This window comes from Lissotriton helveticus, chromosome 4_1 (assembly GCF_964261635.1).
Source record: "Lissotriton helveticus chromosome 4_1, aLisHel1.1, whole genome shotgun sequence".
Taxonomy (NCBI): Eukaryota; Metazoa; Chordata; class Amphibia; order Caudata; family Salamandridae; genus Lissotriton; species Lissotriton helveticus.
The window spans coordinates 1912217662-1912238394 of record NC_136063.1 but is presented as its reverse complement, the minus strand read 5'-3'; the positions used below and the strand labels follow the sequence as shown (position 1 = coordinate 1912238394).

At 47.0% G+C, this 20733-nt stretch overlaps 1 protein-coding gene across 1 annotated transcript in view; it reads left to right on the top strand.

The window, feature by feature from the left end:
• GPC3 (glypican 3) overlaps positions 1-20733 on the top strand; it is a 1537945-nt gene that overhangs the window by 669036 nt on the left and 848176 nt on the right. The gene's annotated exons all lie outside the window — the stretch shown is intronic.

The window sequence follows — 20733 nt, the reverse complement described above, 5'->3', positions numbered from 1 at the left end:
GTAGGCCTAACCTTGGAGTTAGGAGAGATAGATCTCTTTCTAGGGACTCCAATAGATCTCTGCACTCTAATGCCTCATCTCAGAGGAGAAGGAACTCTCCCCAGGGGAGATTGACTTCCCCTCAGAGACTGGAGCATGAAGCTAGGATGAGACAGGCTACTCTGAGGATTGAAAGGGAAGAACTTGCCCTGGCCAAAGAAAAGCTTGCCTTTACTAGAGAGCAGCAGATGAGTGGGTTAGCTCCCACTGTTGGCAGCAATCTCCCAAGAGATAGAGAGAAGGGTTTAGATACTAAACACCTGACTAAGATAGTGCCCCCCTTTAAGAAAGGGGATGACATCCAGAAATGGATGGCTGCTTTGGAGAGAGCCTGCACTGTGCAGTGCATTCCCCGAAGTCAGTGGGCAGCTATACTGTGGCTCTCCTTTGATGGTAAAGGTAGAGATAAGCTCCTCACTACAAGAGTGGAGGATGCTAATGATTACCAGGTCCTGAAAAATGCACTGGTTGATGGGTTTGGTTTAACCACTGAGCAGTACAGGTTGCTGTTCAGAGACACCCAGAAAACTCAGTCTCAGGACTGGTCTGACTTTGTGGATTGTGCCACTAAGGCTTTGGAGGGCTGGTTGCTGGGTAGCAAGGTTACTGATTACACAGGATTGTATAATCTGATGATGAGAGAACAAATTTTAAATAATTGTCAGAACCAGTTGTTGCACCAGCACCTTGTTGATTCAGATCTGACCTCTCCCCAAGAATTGGGAAAGAAGGCAGACAAATGGGTCAGAACAAGGATCAAGCAGAACCAGAACCAGAACCAGGGTGGTCAGAAGAAAGCAGACCAGAAGGGTAATACTAAGAGTGAACAAAATGACCAGAAGTCTTCACCAGGTCCCCAACAAACCAAAGAGGGTGGGGGTCAGGCTTCCCAGAAGAAGAAGACTCAAGAAGGCCAGTCAAAGAGGTGGTGCCAGTACTGCAAAAGTAAGTCTCACTGGTTTAGTGAGTGCACCAAAAGAGGAGGACAAACTCCTGCCACTACAGCCCCTAAGGCAACTGCACCCCCTAGTACAGTCAGTAGTGGTAGTGTACCTCCCAAGGCATTAGTTGGGTTAACCTTGGGAACTGAGGGGTCTGACAACTTAGTTGGCACACTCACTCAGGCTGTCCTTGTCTGTACAGGGGATATGGATATGTCCCCTGATATAAGTCCCAATACTTTGGGCAAATACAGGCAGACACCTTTGATTAATGGCAAGATGGCTCAGGCCTATAGGGACACTTGTGCCAGTGTCACCATGGTGACACCTAACTTTGTGGACCCTGGACAGATCATGCCAGGTACAGATTTCCTGGTGACCAATGCCAGCAACGTCACTACCAGTCATAGTATGGCGATTGTGGCTTTCTCCTGGGGTGGAGTGAAGGGTCAAAAGAAAGTTGTAGTCAGTTCAGACCTCCCAGTTGATTGTTTGTTGGGCAATGATTTGGAGTCATCCTTATGGTCAGAAGTGGAGCAGAGGACTCACATGGAGATGTTAGGCTTGCCAGCACATGTGCTTGCTGTGACTAGGTCACAGGCCAGAAGATGCCCCACTGAACAGGTGCTGGATCCTGAAAGTATGGACCAGACACCTCCCAAGAAGAAGAGCAGTAGGATTAAGGCTTTGCCTTCCCCCTTGCCCCAGGTTGAGGATCAAGTCTCTGAGGAGGCTGATCTGAGAGAGCTGAGGGAAACTGAGCCTAAAGAGCTTGAACTTGAACAAGTTGAGTTTCTGGGCTCAGGGGGACCCTCCAGAGCAGACCTGGGGAAGGCACAGTTAGACTGCCCTTCCCTTGAACCCCTCAGACAGCAGGCTGCTGCTGAGGCTGCAGGGAATGCCACAGGTGCCCACAGGGTATACTGGGAAGATGGACTCCTGTACTCTGAGTCAAGAGACCCCAAGCCTGGTGCAACCAGGAGGCTGGTCATCCCCTTGTCTCTGAGAGGTTTCCTTCTCACCTTGGCCCATGAGATTCCCCTTGCAGGTCATTTAGGTCAGACAAAGACGTGGGACAGGCTTGTCTCACACTTTCACTGGCCCCACATGAATGAGAATACCAAGGAGTTTTGTCGCTCCTGTGTCACTTGCCAAGCCAGTGGTAAGTCAGGTGGCACAACAAAGGCCCCCCTCATACCACTACCTGTGGTGGGGGTCCCCTTTGAAAGAGTGGGGATTGACATTGTTGGTCCAATGGAACCCCAGACAGCATCAGGGCACAAGTTTATACTGGTGGTGGTGGATCATGCCACCAGGTATCCTGAAGCTATTCCACTTAGGACCACTACAGCACCTGTAGTGGCAAGGGCCCTAGTTGGAGTGTTCTCCAGAGTGGGCTTCCCTAAGGAGGTTGTTTCTGACAGAGGTACAAACTTCATGTCAGGATATCTGACTGCAATGTGGAAGGAGTGTGGTGTGAACTACAAGTTCACCACACCCTACCACCCACAATGCAATGGGCTTGTTGAGAGATTCAACAGGACCCTCAAAGAGATGATTCATGGGCTACCTGAACCTCTTAGGAGAAGATGGGATGTCCTGATCCCCTGCCTCTTGTTTGCTTACAGAGAGGTCCCACAGAAGGGGGTTGGCTACAGCCCCTTTGAGCTTCTGTATGGGCATCCTGTAAGAGGACCCCTGTGTTTGGTGAAGGAAGGATGGGAGAGACCTCTCAAAAAGCCTGCAACCAACATAGTGGACTATGTACTTGGTCTCCGCTCCAGGATGGCTGAGTATATGGAAAAGGCATCTAAAAACCTTGAGGCCAGCCAAGAACTCCAAAAAGCTTGGCATGACCAAAAGGCTGTTCTGACTGTGTACCAGCCAGGACAGAAGGTGTGGGTGCTGGAGCCAGTGGCCCCAGCAGCTCTGAAAGACAAATGGTCTGGGCCCCACACCATCATTGAGCAAAAGGGAGAGGTTACCTACTTGGTGGACCTTGGAACTCCCAGGAGCCCTCTCAGAGTGCTCCATGTAAACAGGCTCAAGGCATATGTTGACAGGAAGGACATGAGCTTGCTCATGGCCACAGATGAGGGACAGGAGGAAGAGAGTGACCCTCTCCCAGACCTGCTCACTCAGAATCCTGATGATGGGTCAGTAGATGGTGTTGTCTTTTGTGGCAGCCTCACTGAGCATCAGCAACAGGATTGCAGGCAAGTTCTGCAATCCTTCAGACATATGTTCTCTCTAACACCCAGCCAAACTGATTGGTGTACCCATGATGTTGACACTGGGGACAGTCTGCCTGTCAAGAGTAAAATCTACAGACAGCCTGATCATGTTAGAGACTGCATCAAAACAGAAGTGCAGAAAATGTTGGAGCTGGGAGTCATTGAGCCCTCAGATAGCCCTTGGGCTAGCCCAGTAGTTCTAGTGCCAAAGCCTCACACCCAGGGTGGTAAGAAAGAGATGAGGTTTTGCGTAGACTACAGAGGCCTCAATGCAGTCACTAAGACTGATGCCCACCCAATACCAAGAGCAGATGAACTTATAGATAAATTGGCTTCTGCCAAATTCTTAAGTACATTTGATTTGACAGCTGGGTATTGGCAAATCAGGTTAGCTGAGGAGGCCAAACCCAAGACAGCATTTTCTACCCCTGGTGGGCATTATCAATTTGTGGTAATGCCCTTTGGTTTGAAAAATGCACCTGCCACCTTCCAAAGGTTGGTGAATCAAGTCCTCACTGGGCTGGATGACTTCTGTGCAGCATATCTTGACGATATTGCTGTCTGTAGCTCCACCTGGGAGGATCACCTGGTCCACCTGAGGAAAGTGTTAGAGGCCCTGCAAAAGGCAGGCCTCACTATCAAGGCCACTAAGTGCCAGATAGGGCAGACACAGGTTGTATACCTGGGCCACCTTGTAGGTGGAGGCCAGGTTCAGCCATTGGAGAGTAAAATACAGGCCATCCAGGACTGGGCTCCTCCAATCACCCAGACTCAGGTTCGAGCTTTCTTGGGCCTGACTGGGTACTATAGGAAGTTTGTCAGAAATTATGGGTCCATAGTGACCCCTCTTAATGACCTGACAAGCCAAAAGATGCCAAAGAAAGTTCAGTGGACAGCAAGCTGTCAGAAAGCATTCAATGACCTAAAGCAGGCCATGTGCACAGCACCTATCCTTAAGAGTCCAGATTACTCCAAGCCATTCATTGTCCAAACAGATGCTTCTGAGTTGGGTGTGGGAGCTGTTCTGTCTCAGCTGAATTTTGATGGTAATGATCAGCCTATTGCTTTCATTAGTAGGAGGCTGACCCCCAGAGAGAAAAATTGGTCAGCTATTGAGAGGGAGGCCTTTGCTGTGGTTTGGGCCCTGAAGAAGCTGAGGGCCTACTTGTTTGGCACTCACTTCACCATTCAGACCGACCATAAGCCCCTCTTGTGGCTAAATCAGATGAAGGGTGAAAACCCCAAACTGCTTAGGTGGTCCATTTCCCTACAGGGGATGGATTTTACAGTGGAGCATAGACCTGGTACTGATCACAGCAATGCTGATGGGCTCTTCAGGTATTTCCACTTAGAGCAAGAAGACTCACCTGGTCAAGGTTAGTTTATTGTCCCAAAGTTTGGGGGGGGGTCATGTAGGAGAGTAGGGTCTGCAATCCTATGATCACCCAGATTTTTGCTTTTTGCTGCACTGGTTTACGACTTTCCCTGGCTGTGGGCCTGCTAATCAGACCCACAGCCTAGCTGTTCTCTCTATCCAAATTGTACTCAGGTACTGAATTGGCACTGGGCCCTCTCTAAGTCCCTGTACCCAGGGCTGAGGTGCACCCAGAAGTCTCCCAGGGGCTGAAGCATGTATTGTGCCACCCCTGGGCTGACTAACTAAACTGACACAACTGGCTGCACGACAGCTGGGGCAAGGTGGTGTAATCACCCTTTGCTTTAGATATAGTATACCTATATCTAACCCTAAAATGGACACACCGATCTCCTATCAGTCACTCCTATGGCAGGCCTTAACAATCCTGAAGGCAGAGTGCTTGGAATCGTGTGAGATGGTGCTCTGGCATGAGCTGAGCCTGTCTGCGGCTTTCGGGATCCATCCCTTAGCCGTTTCCATGATATCGCATACCATATACTCTTAAGTGCATTATAATCCTCGCGGTTATATGCCAACTCTGGTATCGCTTTATCAAAACATGTCGAGTAAGGTGTCATACGAATTGGAATACTAACCCCTCGCCAATTCTGGCGACGGGGTTAGCATTCCACCCTTCTAGAGGGACACGACATGTATGTAACCTGTAACCCCGGTTAAAGTCAGACAGAGCCTTAGCATCCACAAAATTGATGCTGCCACCGAGACACAAGTCTGCCCTCCTGCTGCTGGGAGTCCTCCCAGAGCAGGAGGCAAGGACAAAGGGTTTCCTGCCAGGGGCGGTGCCAGCACCGTCCCAGACAGGGTTTTGTGTATTCCAGGTAGGCAGGGCTACAGAGGAAGGTGACTGCAAGTGGCACCCCGGTGCTCACTGTGCATAGGCCGGCTGAAACCAGTTCCAGGGGCACTCCAGCCCCTGGCCTGGGGAAAGCCCGCCATAGGAGAGGGGTGTAACCACCCCCCTCCTGGTCCCACCCCTAGGGCAGGACTTAGTCGCGTGCCAGCCCCCTTTTCCCAGATAAAGGTAGGAGCAGGCCCCCTTCCAAATTAGATCATCTTTGGAATCAAGACACGACTTTCTACGAAAGGACATCAAGATTTCTTCTTCAAGATTCTCCCTTGTGACTAAGGAGTAGTCACCCTGCATCCGCAGGCACCATCTTAAGAACACTGCGGTCTGCTGCAAGTCCTTCCTCCGGAATCCGACTGCCCAGCTCGACGAGAACCGGCTTCCCTGGCACCTCTGACCTCTACCCACCTCTACAGCCAAGCTGAGAACCATGGGTGCGACGAGACCTTGAGGGACCGGCCATCTTCAAGACTGCACGACTTCTTTCCAGCACGACCGCCGAGGGATCCCCTGGTGAGTGCTTTGGGGACCGAGAAGCCTTGACCCTGAGCAGCTCCAGCACCGAAGATCAGCCTCCCAGCATCTCCACGATCTGCGTGGGGCCCTTCTGCTTTTTGCTGCTCACCGCGTTGTTTGGCTACTAGCCCGCCGGCTTGTGGCCTTCCTGACGACGCCCGACGACATCACTGCTGCTGGTCTGGTTGCTCCAGACTGGCCCTTGCTCCCTTCCAAAAGAAGAGCACCCCGGACCCTCCTGGTCCACTCCAGACGCCATTTTAGGTCCACCGCGTGGGCTTGAATTTGCCAAGACTTGTTGCCCCAATCCTGGGTCCAGCGACGTCGAGAGCATCATCCATCGTGGGACAGCTCGTACCTCCATCCTGGTCGCCGACAACGCCTCCTGGTCCGTGAGACTACAGAGCCCAGCAGCGCCCACTCACCTGACTGCGGTGACTTCGCCCGGTGCCATCCTGGTGCCCCCTTAATCACTGGCTAGTGATTCAAGAACTTGGTCCCCTCTGCTTTCAGGTTTATCTTCTTCCCTGATCCAGGCTTGGATCTCTTCGAACTTTTCTTCACTGGCCGCCTGCCAGCAAATTCTTCTTCAGGCTCCTGGTTCGTCAACGAGGAATCCCGACGTCTTTTCAGACCTATGCAGCCGCAGCCCCTGGGCTAGGTAACTTCGGCATTTCGGTGCCCCAGCATAGCCTCACTATCCAAGGGTCCAGATCCACTGTCGTTTTCGACCTACCTAGTCGGGTTCGCCCGAGAACAGTAACTTTGTGAGTTCTAGCTTCCATAGGCTTTTTCCCGCCTTACGCGTGAGAGTTCCCACTCTGCACGTGGTGTCCCTAGGCCTCCTGCTCCTAACCTGAGTGTTCAGTATTGTAGGCCTAGCGTTTCCAAAGCCTCTGAGAATCGTTACTTACCTGCTAGTAATTCGCATTCCACTTTTAGAGTATATGGTTTTTCGTGCCCCTCGGGCATTTGTGTAAATTGTGCGACTTAAAGTATTTTTATAAGAGTTTTGTTGTGTGCTTAGCTCCCTGTCTCATAAAGAGCCAGGGTAGTCTTGTTATAAATAAATACACTGTTTATTTTCATAACAACTTGTGTGGTGTCCTTTCACTGGGTGTTCAAGGGGTAATGTGATGGTAAAACAGCTGGCTTAACATGCCCTCTAGAGTCTTAGCCTTAGACTGCTCGTATCCATGCTACTAGAATAGCTGGTCTATAAGGTTGACTTACAACCAATCATCAATAAGGGTTGTTTGGACTGATATATAGTGATCACTAGAATAGTGAGCACTGCACATCAGGCCAACTTCTCACAATGAGCCAGTGTTGAATCCTTCTCTCTGTCACACTGTGTCTGGTTAAGCATATTTCAGAAAGCTGTGTCTTAAATGGAGAAAGTTGATGCAGATTTGCTCCCTTACACCCACTGTCGTAAAAAAACTTGAGGGGGCCCCCCATTCAAGGTACATGGAGGGGCCCCCTCCAGAATCAATCATAAGCTCTCTGGCCAGAGTTCTGTGCTGAGGGGGGGCCCTGGAGCTTGGGGGACTCCCCCCGCACCACTGGGGCTGCGAGGGCCTGTGTTACGGCACTGCTTGCACCTACAGCCTTCTCTCGGCCTAAGCTTCAGAAATGTATGAGGGACAAAAAGTGAACACTAGATGGAAGGGTGCACTGAGCACAGTAATGTAATGACACAATGCTAGTAACACTGGATGCAAGCACAGTACGGTTTAGGTCCTATATCCTATGAAACAAGAGCTGTAAAATAAGAAGAATTAGGAGAGAAGCTCTTTATGTGCACTATGGCCTTTGGATCGATGGGAGATTCAAAAGCCAAAGGCCACATGGTGCCTGTGGCTGCCACGCTGATGAAGGTTGGGAATCATGGATACAAGATGGAAGAGGTTCCTGGTGTCAGGAATAGGGGCCAGACAAGTTCCCCTTCCTGTTCACAATTAGCAGCATGGTATTTAACCCCTTGCATGCTGATGACGGCCCCCATCCGTCATGCACTACGGCGCTCGTGTGCTGATGATGGCTGGGTGCTGTCATGAACCCGCCCACTCGCGATTTTGCCACACAGGCGCAGAAACGCGGAAGCATGCAAGGGGTTAAGGGCTGTATCCTCAATCAGTCTTCACGTGGCAACTATGTGTGTTAGTGGGCTTTCTTGCTCCTTGTTTCAGTTCGCATCCAGATTCACTCCTGTTTGAACCTTTGTCATTTTCTCAAATTCCTACGGTTAGCTTCACTAGGTTGGATTCATTTTGCTGTTGCCAATTATCTATTGCTCATATTCAATCAGTTCCTTTCATCCTGGAAACTCCATATTCAGGCTGTTCACAAAGCTATCTCATATCCTCCAAATGACTGTATGTATTTGACTTGCTAATTATTTAATTAAAACATGTGTTTAAACTTTGTATGTAAGTCCCTCTGCTTACAGGTGGTTATAAGGGGCTCCATAACTCCTTCCACGCTGATGATGGAACCGCTCCGTCATCAGCCGCGGTAGCGCTGTACTGATGACGGAGCGGTTCCGTCATGGCCCACTCAACGCGCCTGCGCGGTGCTGATTTCGCGCTTGCGCGGCGTGTTCTATTGATCGGGCGGGGCCATGACGGAACCGCTACGTCATGAGCACAGCTCAACCGAGGCTGGTGACGGAGCGGTTCCATCACCAGCATGGGCGCGCCGTGCGGCCCCCGCCCCCTTAGCGCTGCGGCGGAATAGCTCAATCAGCATATTTAATTTAATTTAATATATCCTGATAGTGTAGGCATAGAAAGTTGGCATGTTTCTGCCCTATTTGGTGCCTGCAGCCTGTTGCTGGGTCACATGGCTGGGTGTAGATTAGATGTACCTGAAAGGGCCATTAAAGGAAGGATAGGGGGTAGGGCTTGTCCCCAGTGAATTGTTCATGTAGTCACCTTGGAGCCAGGACAGGGGAGGCAGCAAACTTCAAGGAATTCAAAGGGAATTCTCTAGAAACATCTCCTACTTTAACGCTGACGCCAGACATAAATATTGGAGTCTCAGACCTAACTCCTCAGTACACCTCTGGACCTGTGGATAAAACAGAAGAAGGCCTGCTATACTGCTTTGCTGGAAGAGGGACTGCTACTGTGCCCTGATTTATGAGAAGGAAGACTGGATCTGCACCCTTCATCCCAGGCTGAAGTGTCTCCAAAGGTCAGCTGGCTGACCTACTGTTCTGAGCTACAGGGACATGACAAGCTCCGGAGGCCTCCCTGCATATGTGCAGCTGACCTGCTACCTAGGCCTGCAACTGAATGTGCAATTTAACATGCCTGAGCCCTGCTGGCCTTTGCTGGAGTGAGTTTCTGAAACCCCCACCCGAGGAGGTGCCTCTCAGGTCCTAGACACTTAGCTAGGCCTCATTTGAGCTCCCTACTCAAAGAAAGGACAAATCCTGACGTTTTGGACTCTCTGCAACCAGAAACTGGCCTGCTCATGCCAGGATCTGGCTGCCTGGGCTTCCCGTCATTATGAAGTTCCGGTGAACTCGCTTCTTTGTGAAATAGTGACCGCCTGCAATGCTGGACACACAAGACCTCCACTTTGTGCTACAGCATAACAGACAGTGCCGGCTCATGTACGGCGTTCCACTCGGCGGTGACGTGGGGCAGGGGAGGGGCAGGGTGAGGGGGGTGTTAATATACGGAAAATTGACAATTACAGGTAAGTAACGTAAAAAATAAATAAAACAAATTTCGGTGCGCACGCTGGAACGCCAAATGCGATGCAGCGCGCACAGCAAAATTTGTTTTATTTATTTTTTACGTTACTTACCTGTAATCGTCCGTTTCCCCTCATTTTACACCCCCCCCCACCCTGCCCCTTCCTCGCCCCACGTCACCGCCCGGTGGAACGCCCTACAAGAGCCGGCACTGAAAACAGCCTGTAGAAACTACCAACGTGAAACTTCAGCAAAAACCGTCTGCGACACCTGGCAGAATATTCGCACTACAGCAAAGACCGTCCTGCTTTCGGACTACATCGATGAGCATTAGCAACACTCTTCCTACTCCTCGGCCTGTTCCATTGTGAACTGAACTTTTTACGCTGGACTTTTGAAGGTCTGGTCCATGCTCCATTGCAGTTGGCCTGAACTTGTGACTTTAACCTGGTCTCCCTTGCCCAGATAGCAGCGAGTAGCCCTTTGTTCTTTTGGGTGGTTTACTTACCTGAAATCTTTAAATTTGCATAGCTCTGGTTCTATTGATTGGATATTTGGTGTTTTGATGCCAACTAATTTATTAAAGTCTACTCTTTTTTCCTAAATTGGTGGGGGAGCTTTCCTGTCTTGTGTTTTCACTTTATAACTGTTTTAAGTGCAGTGTAAATACTTCACACATTGCCTCTAAATTAAGCCTGACTGCTTTTGTGTCAATCTACCAGAGGGTTGAGCACAGGTTAATTTGGGGTTTGCTTGTGTTTCACCCTGACAGTGAATGTCATTGCTGCTTGAGTAGAGTTTCAACCAGTAACTCAGTTTCCAACAGAGGGCTTACAGAGATTTCCGCAATGCATATCCTGTGTCAAAGACTCATAGTAGACACAGTGAATTGTAATATCATTGACTAAATTCTAAAATTATTGTAGATATCAATGCCTCTGCTTTGCAGGTTGATTCCAACATTAAGAACAAGTGAGTTGAAGCTATTCAGTGTCTCTTTTTCTCTCTATCTCTCATCCAAGTTTCCTTTTCCCGATCTACTGCAGACCAGCATAAATATTCTTTCCATGGTCGTTAGTTGGTTTACAGAAGCATGGCTACTAGCATGGCTCCTGTTGGATCTGGATTGCTAGACTAGCACAAACATGACAGAGGGGCAGATGTAACAGGAACATTTTGGGCTTCTAGATTTCTTCATTTGTCTGGAATATTTTAGGCAATATCAGGTATATTTTGTATCAGACTTAAGCATATCTTGCAGCAAACCAATATGTGATGGTTAATAAAAATGTTAATGTGTAATATAGATATCTTGTCTATGGTATGTGTTGATGTTCTATCACAAGTAAGATATCCAGTTCCATCTCAAAATACTGAAGCTGAAAATACTTCTAACATTTATGAATCATTTAGAATATTTGTGTTTTTACATTGAGATCAACATAGACATGTTCTGAAAGGATCAACAGGAACATTTGCATGCTGTTGAGTTTGATGAAATACCATAAAAAAGGTTTTGGGAGCCCGTCAGCAAGGGAGGGCAACAGTATTGCTGTGGTCACAATAGCACATGTATTTGATATGTCTAGGTTCTCCAGTTGTCCTTGGTGTTACTGATAGTTCCCTTATTTGGACATTTCTGATAGGTAAACTTTGACATTTGAAAGTCTATCTTCAGCGGCAGGTCCTGTTTCATGTTCAATTAGGTGTTTCATTTTATGTGCCCCGAATAATGTCATGGCTGGGGTCCAGTTGTTACATTAGTTCAATAGTCAGCCCTGATAATTGAGCAATATTCTTAAGTAGTATCTGTGAGGTCTTGTTCTGGCTATTGAAGTCCTGCAACTATTTCAGCTTCAGTAGTTTGGATGGTGCTAAGGTGGATTGCCTGTTTCCCTCTGGGTTCATTAGTCCTCATATCTCCTTTTGGTTGGTTGTTTGAGGACAGATAGTTGAGTATCACTTTCAGAAAAGAGGTACTCCTACCTATTTGTTGTTCCTGAAAATTACTGAGCTTGAAAACTAGTGCACACGTGTGAAAATCTCTAGTCTCTACACCGAATACATTTCATTAATACATTTAAATGTTTTACACATGTTAATGAAATGAAGGCACACAGTCAATTTAATATCAAATGTGGGTATTTAATTGCATTTCTGTGATGTGTAAGGGTGGAGCCTAAATTGTGCTGCTCCACTTCTTTTTCCACATTTGTAATAGTTGCTTCGGGGACAGAGGCCTTAATGGGGCATGGGGTGCCCTTACCCGTGGCGCAGTCAGTTGGTTTCAGTGTCTTTATTGCTTATGTCCTTAACCTTATTTATGGGTTCCTCAGTTATGTTTTGATGTATGTGGCTGTTCTTGATCTCAGTCTAGTATTCAGCTGTGTAGAATGCATGAGTCATAATCAATATGTCTTCTAGCATGAGGGGTTTCAGCCAAAACATTTGGCAGAAAGATACAGAGTCGCGGACTATACAGATCTTTGAGCAAAGAGCGTCCTCGCAACTGTACTTTTCAAAGACTCAATGGTAAACACACTCCTACACATGGGCACAAAAGAGTCCATTGTCTCTCCAGGCTTTTGGAAAATGTATCGTTCCTAGTCAACTCTTCTTGGACCTGTTGCTACAATGACAACAACTGTACAGTCAACTAGTACAGAAACTCAGATTTCAATTTGGAAACCTGACAAGAATAAGGTCTACATCAATGTACCTCAGATCGAGTCATCTCCCAGTTCTATAAAACCTGCTGAGCAGCCAAAAATACACTAGCCTGCCTCTTGCTACTTAATCGACTTTGATGACAGCTCTTCCTTTCAGGATGAAAGGGCGTGTTTTCTATTTTTGGCTGAAAAGAGCATACGTTGTTTCTCCTTAGATACTTCTTTGTATTACAATTGTGTTACTTTTCCTGGGCCTTTGGATTGGTTTTATGACTGTTGTTTCTTACTTCTGAATGGATATTACATCCTAGAATGCTCTGCAGTACCAATGATGTACTTGGTTCTCTAACCACATGCATCAATACACTGTGAATGGAGAGACATTTCCCTGGTGAGCATTCCGGTTGTTCCAGTTCCTGATAAGATTGCTCGGGACAGGGTATCTTATGATCTCTATGGTTCCACTCAACTATTGCAAATTCCACATCTGTTTAAAATATCTTTAAATATGTAAATATCCCTAGAACTGTTTTTGATGATTGGGAAATTGATACATGGCATGAAATTCTAGAAGACCAAGGGCCAGATGTAGGAGCATAAATACCGGTCGGTAATGGCCGATTTCGGCCGTTACCGACCGGTATTTAAGAATTGACATGTAGGTGCATTTATTTTACAGAATCTGTACATTTACAGAATCAGTAAATTTACCGATTCTGTAAAATACAGAATCGGTAATTTTACCGATTTGGTAAATCCAAATGTAGGTGGGACTCTTCTGAGTCCCAATGGCCCTACAAATTCGGTATTTTACCACCCAATCCAATTGGGTGTTAAAATACCGAATTCAGGTGTGCATGCACATGTGTGCATGCACACCTAGCCATGTGACAGACAGACATGCCCTTAGGGCATATCTGTGTGCCACATGGCGCACATGTCAATTTCTGGGGTGCCAGAGGGTGTCAAAGGGACACCCCCTGCACCCTTGCAGAATTCGGTATTTACCGAATCGGTAATTACCGAATCGGTATTTCCCATTGATTCCTATGGGCTGTGAAGCCCATAGGAATCAATAGGAAATAGTGATTCGGTATTTACCGAATCGGTAAATACCGAATATTAGCGATTCGGTAATTCCACATCTGGAATTACCTACATCTCCACCCCTCTATTTTACTGATTCATAAATACAGAATCGGTAAAATTCGGTATTTATGAGTCGGTAAAATAGATTTACCTACATCTGGCCCCTAGATCCATCTACTGCATTTTCTTCTAATGAGCTATATGATGATACAACTAACTATGATGAAATGTTTTTTTTCCAACATTATGTACTTCATTTCTTGCACAAAGCTAGTATTCCTTGTGCTGTTTACAATTATACACAATGGGAACATTGCCCTACACCTCCGAGGGTAGTTCAAAAGCATTTGCACAGAAGTTTGCTTATTTTTCTCAGTATGACACATGGGATCCAGCCTCCTCTTATTGTACTCTTGCAACGTCACCTGCAAAGAAAAGAATTCTGACAGACTCCAAACTGGTATATTCTGCTTCTTTTCTGTCCCAACTCTCTGTACAAGGTTTCATCTTTTTTGGAGGGACACTATTGATGTAAAGTCCCTTTGGGGGACAAAACATGGCAAATTCAAGGGACTGAGGCTTTATTTAGAGCATGCCTGATACCACAACTTCTGTTTTTCCTGCACAAAACTGTGCCACAATTAGCGTGTCTTGGACTCGCCAAGATAAAAGACTTGAACACACCACCAATTTCCATACTTGCTTATTTTGAAAATTGGCAACAATTTACGAACAGTGAGGACACATCAGATACCATGTTGTACGATCGTACATATATGTCATCAGACCCCAACTGGAAGGGATGGTTCGGTTCTTTTGGCCTTTGGACACAAACAGATGCCAGGCATGGTTCCTGGGCGATGCCAAGGAATTTACAACACACCAACTTGATAATCGATACGTTCAGTCTGAGCACTTGGCTGGTGACAACTTATAGTGCTGGGAAGTTGTGCCTTGATTGGCTAAAGGCCACAACATTATCTCAGGTAAAACAACACTTGTCCCTTTTATCTGATGACCTGGAACTCAGGGACTTTGTATTAGGTCTTCAAAAAAACATGTAAAAATCACTTATTGTATGCCATATACAACGAGCTATGGAATGTGTCTCAGCAATAGGCTGCTGAACAATTGTGAGCAATTTAGAGGGCTCATTTAGAACAGGCTCTTGCTGTGGTAGACAATGGTATGACCACTCTGTTGTCTAGAATCTACTCTTTGGGTAACATAGCATCCTCAGCAATAGACTTTGATCAACAAGACTTGTCTGCATTACAACATGGGCAGTCACAGCTTAGGGCTATTATGCTATTGAGCTGGACATTGCACATACTACATTTTGGCCACATGCCGTGGCGACAAATTAACATCACAAACCTGTTTTCTCCATACCATCTTACAGATAATTATGGCACGTAAAGGTGCAAAATACACCATCTTACACGTAGAAAAACTAGAGAAGTTACCTTTCCCCATTGCTGAAATGGCATCCTCGGATTGGATAATCCATGTATAAAATACACTGCCAATTTCGACATTTCACTTTCAGTACTCTATACAACACCACCAAGTAGGCAAATATTCAGCGTTAGGAGAAGGGTTTGTGCATGAGTGCTGAGAACTTCCTTTAAAATTCTAGTGTCGAACATAGGAAACTGAAGTGTCATCATACTCTTTCAGCTTGGTATAAGAATCTCTTTCACCTTCTTTGAACTGAAAGATAATGTTCCTGTGTCATGGTTGACAGTACATGAGGAGCCAGAGAAATTCTTCTCATTTTCACCCACATATATATTAAACTCCTTCACCTACCAGCACCATCTGAGACAAAGGTTTCTATGTTGAAGAGTCTGAACTACTGCAGGGCACACAGAGCCAGTGAGTCAAACACAAACAGTTGCTTGCACAAGCTGGGACTCCGATCCGATCTATAATTAACAAAGTGCATGCTTTAGAATTCACTTGGTGCTTTTCGTTCTCTACAGATGACAGGATCTCCATGCCAAATGCACAGTGTGTACGCGATACAGAGAATGACCAGAGATAGTATCAGCAACACAGGTAGCTTGAACGTGGCCTAAGGGCCAGAGCTGACAACTTTAGGTTTAGACCTGGCAACCAGGTTCGAGTCTTGTCATCGGGTCAACATCCTATGATTATTGCTAATTCCTTAAACCTCCGTACCTAAAGAAAAAAAAGCTACCTTTCTGTAATGTTACCAGGTGCTCATTTAAAGCGCTACACTGTAATTGAGCCAGGTTTTCTCAATATCAAGGATCTGCAAAATAAGGCCTGTGGGTCACATCCGACCAGCTACAAGACCTTATCTGGCCTGCAGCAACTTTAGCATTAATAGGTAATAATGCAATTTCTCTGTTTTTTTCCAAAGCCTGGGATTCTGATGATCAAAGGGAAACATATATCTAATTCCTTTGGCAGCCTGTACATGGCACCAGAGCATCTTGAATCTTCTCTATTGTAAATTTTGGACCAGCTATGTGGTGTATGCCAGATCTTTGAAAAACACAAGTTCCTAGAACACTGCAGACTAAGCATGTGTCCTTTAGAAAGAAACGTACGATGTGACCTTTGTGGGATTCAATTTACACAGATGTTTTTAATTTGTCTTCAATCTGACTCACACACATAGGTCTGTAAACAAAGAATAAAACTGCTACTCCTTAGACTATAACAAACATTTTCAAAAATGAAGTACGTCAAGTCCAAATATTGAGCACATTTATCTGATAAAATCCATTCAAATAATTGGCTCCCCAAGCTTGAAACCTTAGTTCAGTGTATTTTGAAATTAAAAAATCAGTTTCAGAGGAGGAGCCTAGCCAGCGACCGAGATGGCCGCCTAGATTCTCGGCTCCGCCGACCCTAGCGCTTTTCCCTATCATCCTGTTCTGTATCCTGTCTTCTCACCCAGCGACTGGAATGGGGAACCGCTCCTGCCCATGACGGCGTGTCCCCCTGCAAATTCCGTGTGATATTAGCGGCGCATCGCCCTCGCTCCTTTCCCGGCCCTGCGCGGCAGTGGGACCGGGTCTTTGTTTGTGGAGTCAGCCGGACGCGGCCACGGCAGCAGCGGCCATCGCGGAGGAGGAGGAGCCGATCGGCTTGTGTGAGGCGGCCGCGTTGTGCTCGTCACCGCAGCGCCTCATTCCGCTCTGGGATTTCGCACACCTGGCTACAATATATCTGCTGGAATCACTCTGTATCATTGCCCAGCTTAGAAGTGGTCTGAACTGTTTCTTTGTTGCCTCGGCCCGTGACGGACGCCATTTTCTACATTGCACTTCAGCGCCCGACAGTGGTATCCTCGGAGCTTACTTGGGGGTCCGGATGCTGGTTGGAAGTGAATTAGCCGGTTTTGCGATGTTCACAGATGCCCCCATGTCTCTGGCCCGGTGGTCGCTAGCGGAAAGTCGGCGAGGTGGTCTATGGGAGGCAAGTGACAATGGCGACCGGCTTCCTCAGTCGCCATACATCCATGAGCCTGGTGTGGAGGACACTGCGGTACCCTTTCCTCCTGAGAAACCGCTGGGGACCGGTGCTGTCCTGTGTGCTCTGGAGGCAGTTCGAGTGGCTTTGTACGTTACTACCCGAGATCTGGAGTGCCGGCTGGATGCTATTTCTCCGGTGGGCTGTGGTTGCCCCCAAGTGCTGCACACTGCGCCGCACTCTGCACCATTCCACATCGATCTCCATGCCGAGGTGCCTATCGAGATGTTGGCGGGTTGCGGCTTTGATGTTGCTGAAGTGCCGACCGCGACGGCCCGGAAGAGGTCTGGAGTTTGTGGTTCCATACACTGGCGGGTATATTGTCCCCGGGCACCGTGTTTGCCATCTCCTTTGTGTGCTGGTGGCGTGACTTTTCATCCCCTCCTGAGACTGTTGTTGTTGATCTGGCCGGCTGTTTCCGACAAACTGTTGCGCTGCCTTGTTCATGTTTGTATCACTCTCGGACTTCCAACGGTGGTTTGCGTGGACTTTTGTGGGCGCCCTTTCATCCTGTGTTGGCCGTTCCGGGTGCCTCGCTCATCCGCGGCGCCGGCCGGACTGTTGGACTCCATCGACCACCATGATCGCAGGGGGCAAGGTTAAGGCTGCTTACTTGGGTCGCTATTCCTTACATTGCTGGGACAGTGTTGCGTGAGCGGGACATTGGTTGCATCTACTGTTATTATCATATCGGGTGCGGGGGCCGGGAGCGGGCGGCCGGGAACATATCTGTTGTTTGTCTTCTTCCTCCGCTAATCCTTATCACCTTCGTGGTTTCATTCTCTCCTCCTCCATTTCTTGTACTTATTGTACTTTTTCCCTTCTTTGGGGCAGTTCCGGGGCGACAGGCACGCTGTTTATGGGCTAGGCCGTAGCCATCACAGGGGTGCAGGGTGGCGGGTGTGGGGGGGGTTTGTTATTTTAGTTTATTTTGTTCTATGGTCCCTTTCGCTCTTTTCTAGCTTTGGGAGGGTTCTTTCCTCTTTCGTAGGGCTGGCTGTCCCTTGGTCTTGCACCTTATTTCTTTTTCGGGCATCTTCTTAAGCCCCTATCTCTCCCTTCTTTGGGATGGGATTTCTGGGGTGGTATTTGGGAATGCTGTTTATTGTATCATGACCTGTTGTTTGATATTACCGTCTCGGTTGCCTTGAATCCTGAGTCGCTATAGTCATTGCCTGCCTCAGTTCGCGACTGGCGTATGTCCCCCTTGTTTCTTATGGTTTTTACGTGAGGTGCTAAATCCTTGTGGTGGCGGCCCCTACTCCTCTTCAAACCTTAAAACGAAAACCTCCTATCCTTTGTTACAATCCCCGCAACTGTGTCTGGAGTCTTTTAACATATCCTGTTTGCCGATTGGTATGCTTTTCTCCTGTTTTTAACTGACTGCTTTGCGGCCGGCCATGGTGGTTGTGGGCCTGCGCATGTCTCTCTTTGTTTCTCCAAATAAAGGTTTTAAAAAAATAAAAAAAATCAGTTTCATCACTCCCATTAATCTTGTTCTTCATGTTTTGTTGTTTACAATTGAAAACCCCAATTGCCAGGATTGCATAGAAAGGTGCAGACTGAATTAATTGTTATCCAACCTTTATTAATGGCTCAAGTTTATTTTTAATTTCTTTGCTTTGTTTTACTGAAGTTCTTTCTTGGAGGGTGTTTTTTATTATGTGCCACAAAATTGGATAAATTCTCATTTCAAGTACATTTACCAATTTTCAGTATTTAAAATTAATTTAAAAAAAATGAATAGCATGGTTTTCTTATCTGCAGTTAAGTAATTAGTTATTTTGTCAGAGCATTTGCTAATGTTTGACATTTTTATGCAAAATATATAGGGCCTCATTTATGAAAAGTGACGCATCGCTGCGTGAAAACAGCGATGCGTCACTTTTCACTGCGCACTCCTTGCAACACCAATGATGCGTCACATTTAATGTATGACGCATCATGTCGCAAGGAGTTAAAGATACGTCAGTATTTCTGACGTACCTGTAAGCGCAAAAGTGACGCATTTATGGAGTGTGTCACAAAAGTGACGGAACTCCAGCAATGCGCCCTTTCACATGGGGCAAGCCCCATGTGAAAGGGCCTGTGTCAGTCTTACGCCTGCTGTGAGGCAGGCGCAAGATTTTGACTCAACGGCGTCCTAAAAGTGACGCAGTGAAATCTCATAGATTTCACTGTGTCACTTCTACAACCCTTCCTTGCATCAATACGCCTCCCTTGCATACATTATACCTGGCGCAGGTATAATGTGGCGCAGGGGTTTACAAAGTGACGCATGTACCTAGATGCGTCACTTTGTAAATATGGTGCAACAAGGCACATTATTTACGCTGCTGGTGCGTCACAAAAAGTGACGCACCGGCGGCGTAAAAGTGACGCATGGCCTCATAAATGAGGCCCTAAATTTCTCCGATTAAGCACTGCATTGTTTCTTTGAATTTGTCACATTTCTCCTTTGTCCTGAATCACATCATGCTTACTACAAAAAAGATCCAAGTAAACCTTATTCTTTAATTTAAATTGTATTAATTAATTTATAAAATAGTTTTTTTCCAGCCTGCGAACATTTGCAAAAATATATGATGTGGCCCACCTTCTGAAAAGCATGGAGACCCCCGCTCTATATAAATTTGTAACATAAAAACTAAAACGAGCGCCATCTCATTGCCAGTGTAATGACTGCAGCTTATAGGACATGCGTTGTGTACATGTAATATACATTTGCAGACCTGCCAACAAACACAGGGCCTTATTTATGAAGGCCTTGCGCCGCCGGTACGTCACTTTTTCCCATTTTAAAAGTGACGCACCGGCGGCGCAAGGCCTTCTTAAATAAGGCCCCGCGCGCCGGTAGGTCACTTTTTCCCATTTTAAAAGTGACGCACCGTCGGCGCAAGGCCTTCATAAATAAGGCCCACAGTGCCTCCCGGCTCCCTTCACACTGACATCCGGGGAGGGGCGAAACTCACACGGCATGGAAAATGAGCTGGACACCACTGCACAAAGTGGCTTTTCAACTTGTAGTTGCAGGCAGTAAGCAGGCAAGGTCCATTAAGTGAAAACACCCTAGGACATGGGACTGCCTTAGTGACCCTTTGATTTTTTTTGGGGGGGGGAGGGGCTTAGTGGAGGACAGAATGCTTCTCAGGTAGTTCTCGGCATGAAGCCTGTCCTCTCCTCACGACCTCACCCCTTCCCCAACCTGTCCCTCCTCGCACTGTGAAAGATATTTACAAGTTGGCGGTTATACATTTGATTTGCATTTCTTCAGTGTAGCTCATTATAAGAGGCGTTGCGGCTGCGAGCAGAGTAGAATACGCTTTTGCAGTCAGAATCAGCTTTTGTGGAGCCCTCTGCAATATCTGCTTCTCTTCATGACGAAAGGTTGGACACTACACACTCCAAAGGAAAATCTTGAAATTGTGTAATGTTACTGCATCCATTTTACTATCGCATCCAGTGTTAGTGGCCTTTCCAGGTGCAAATTTACAACAACTGGAGTCCCGTAACTCTCTGATGCGGGCCTTAGTAGCAATTACCAATGGATTTAATGTCTGTCATACAAATTGAAGTGTCACATACGTCTGCTGCACTCTCGCAAAGTATGCACATGACTGCCCATTTGAGTCACCTAGAATTAGAATTAGAAGTAGGAGGTACATGAGGACTGACAGGGAATTAACACAGCAAGCACACATGTATATAACCATGAGTATTCACAAGTACTTGTAGTTCACTTTAGAG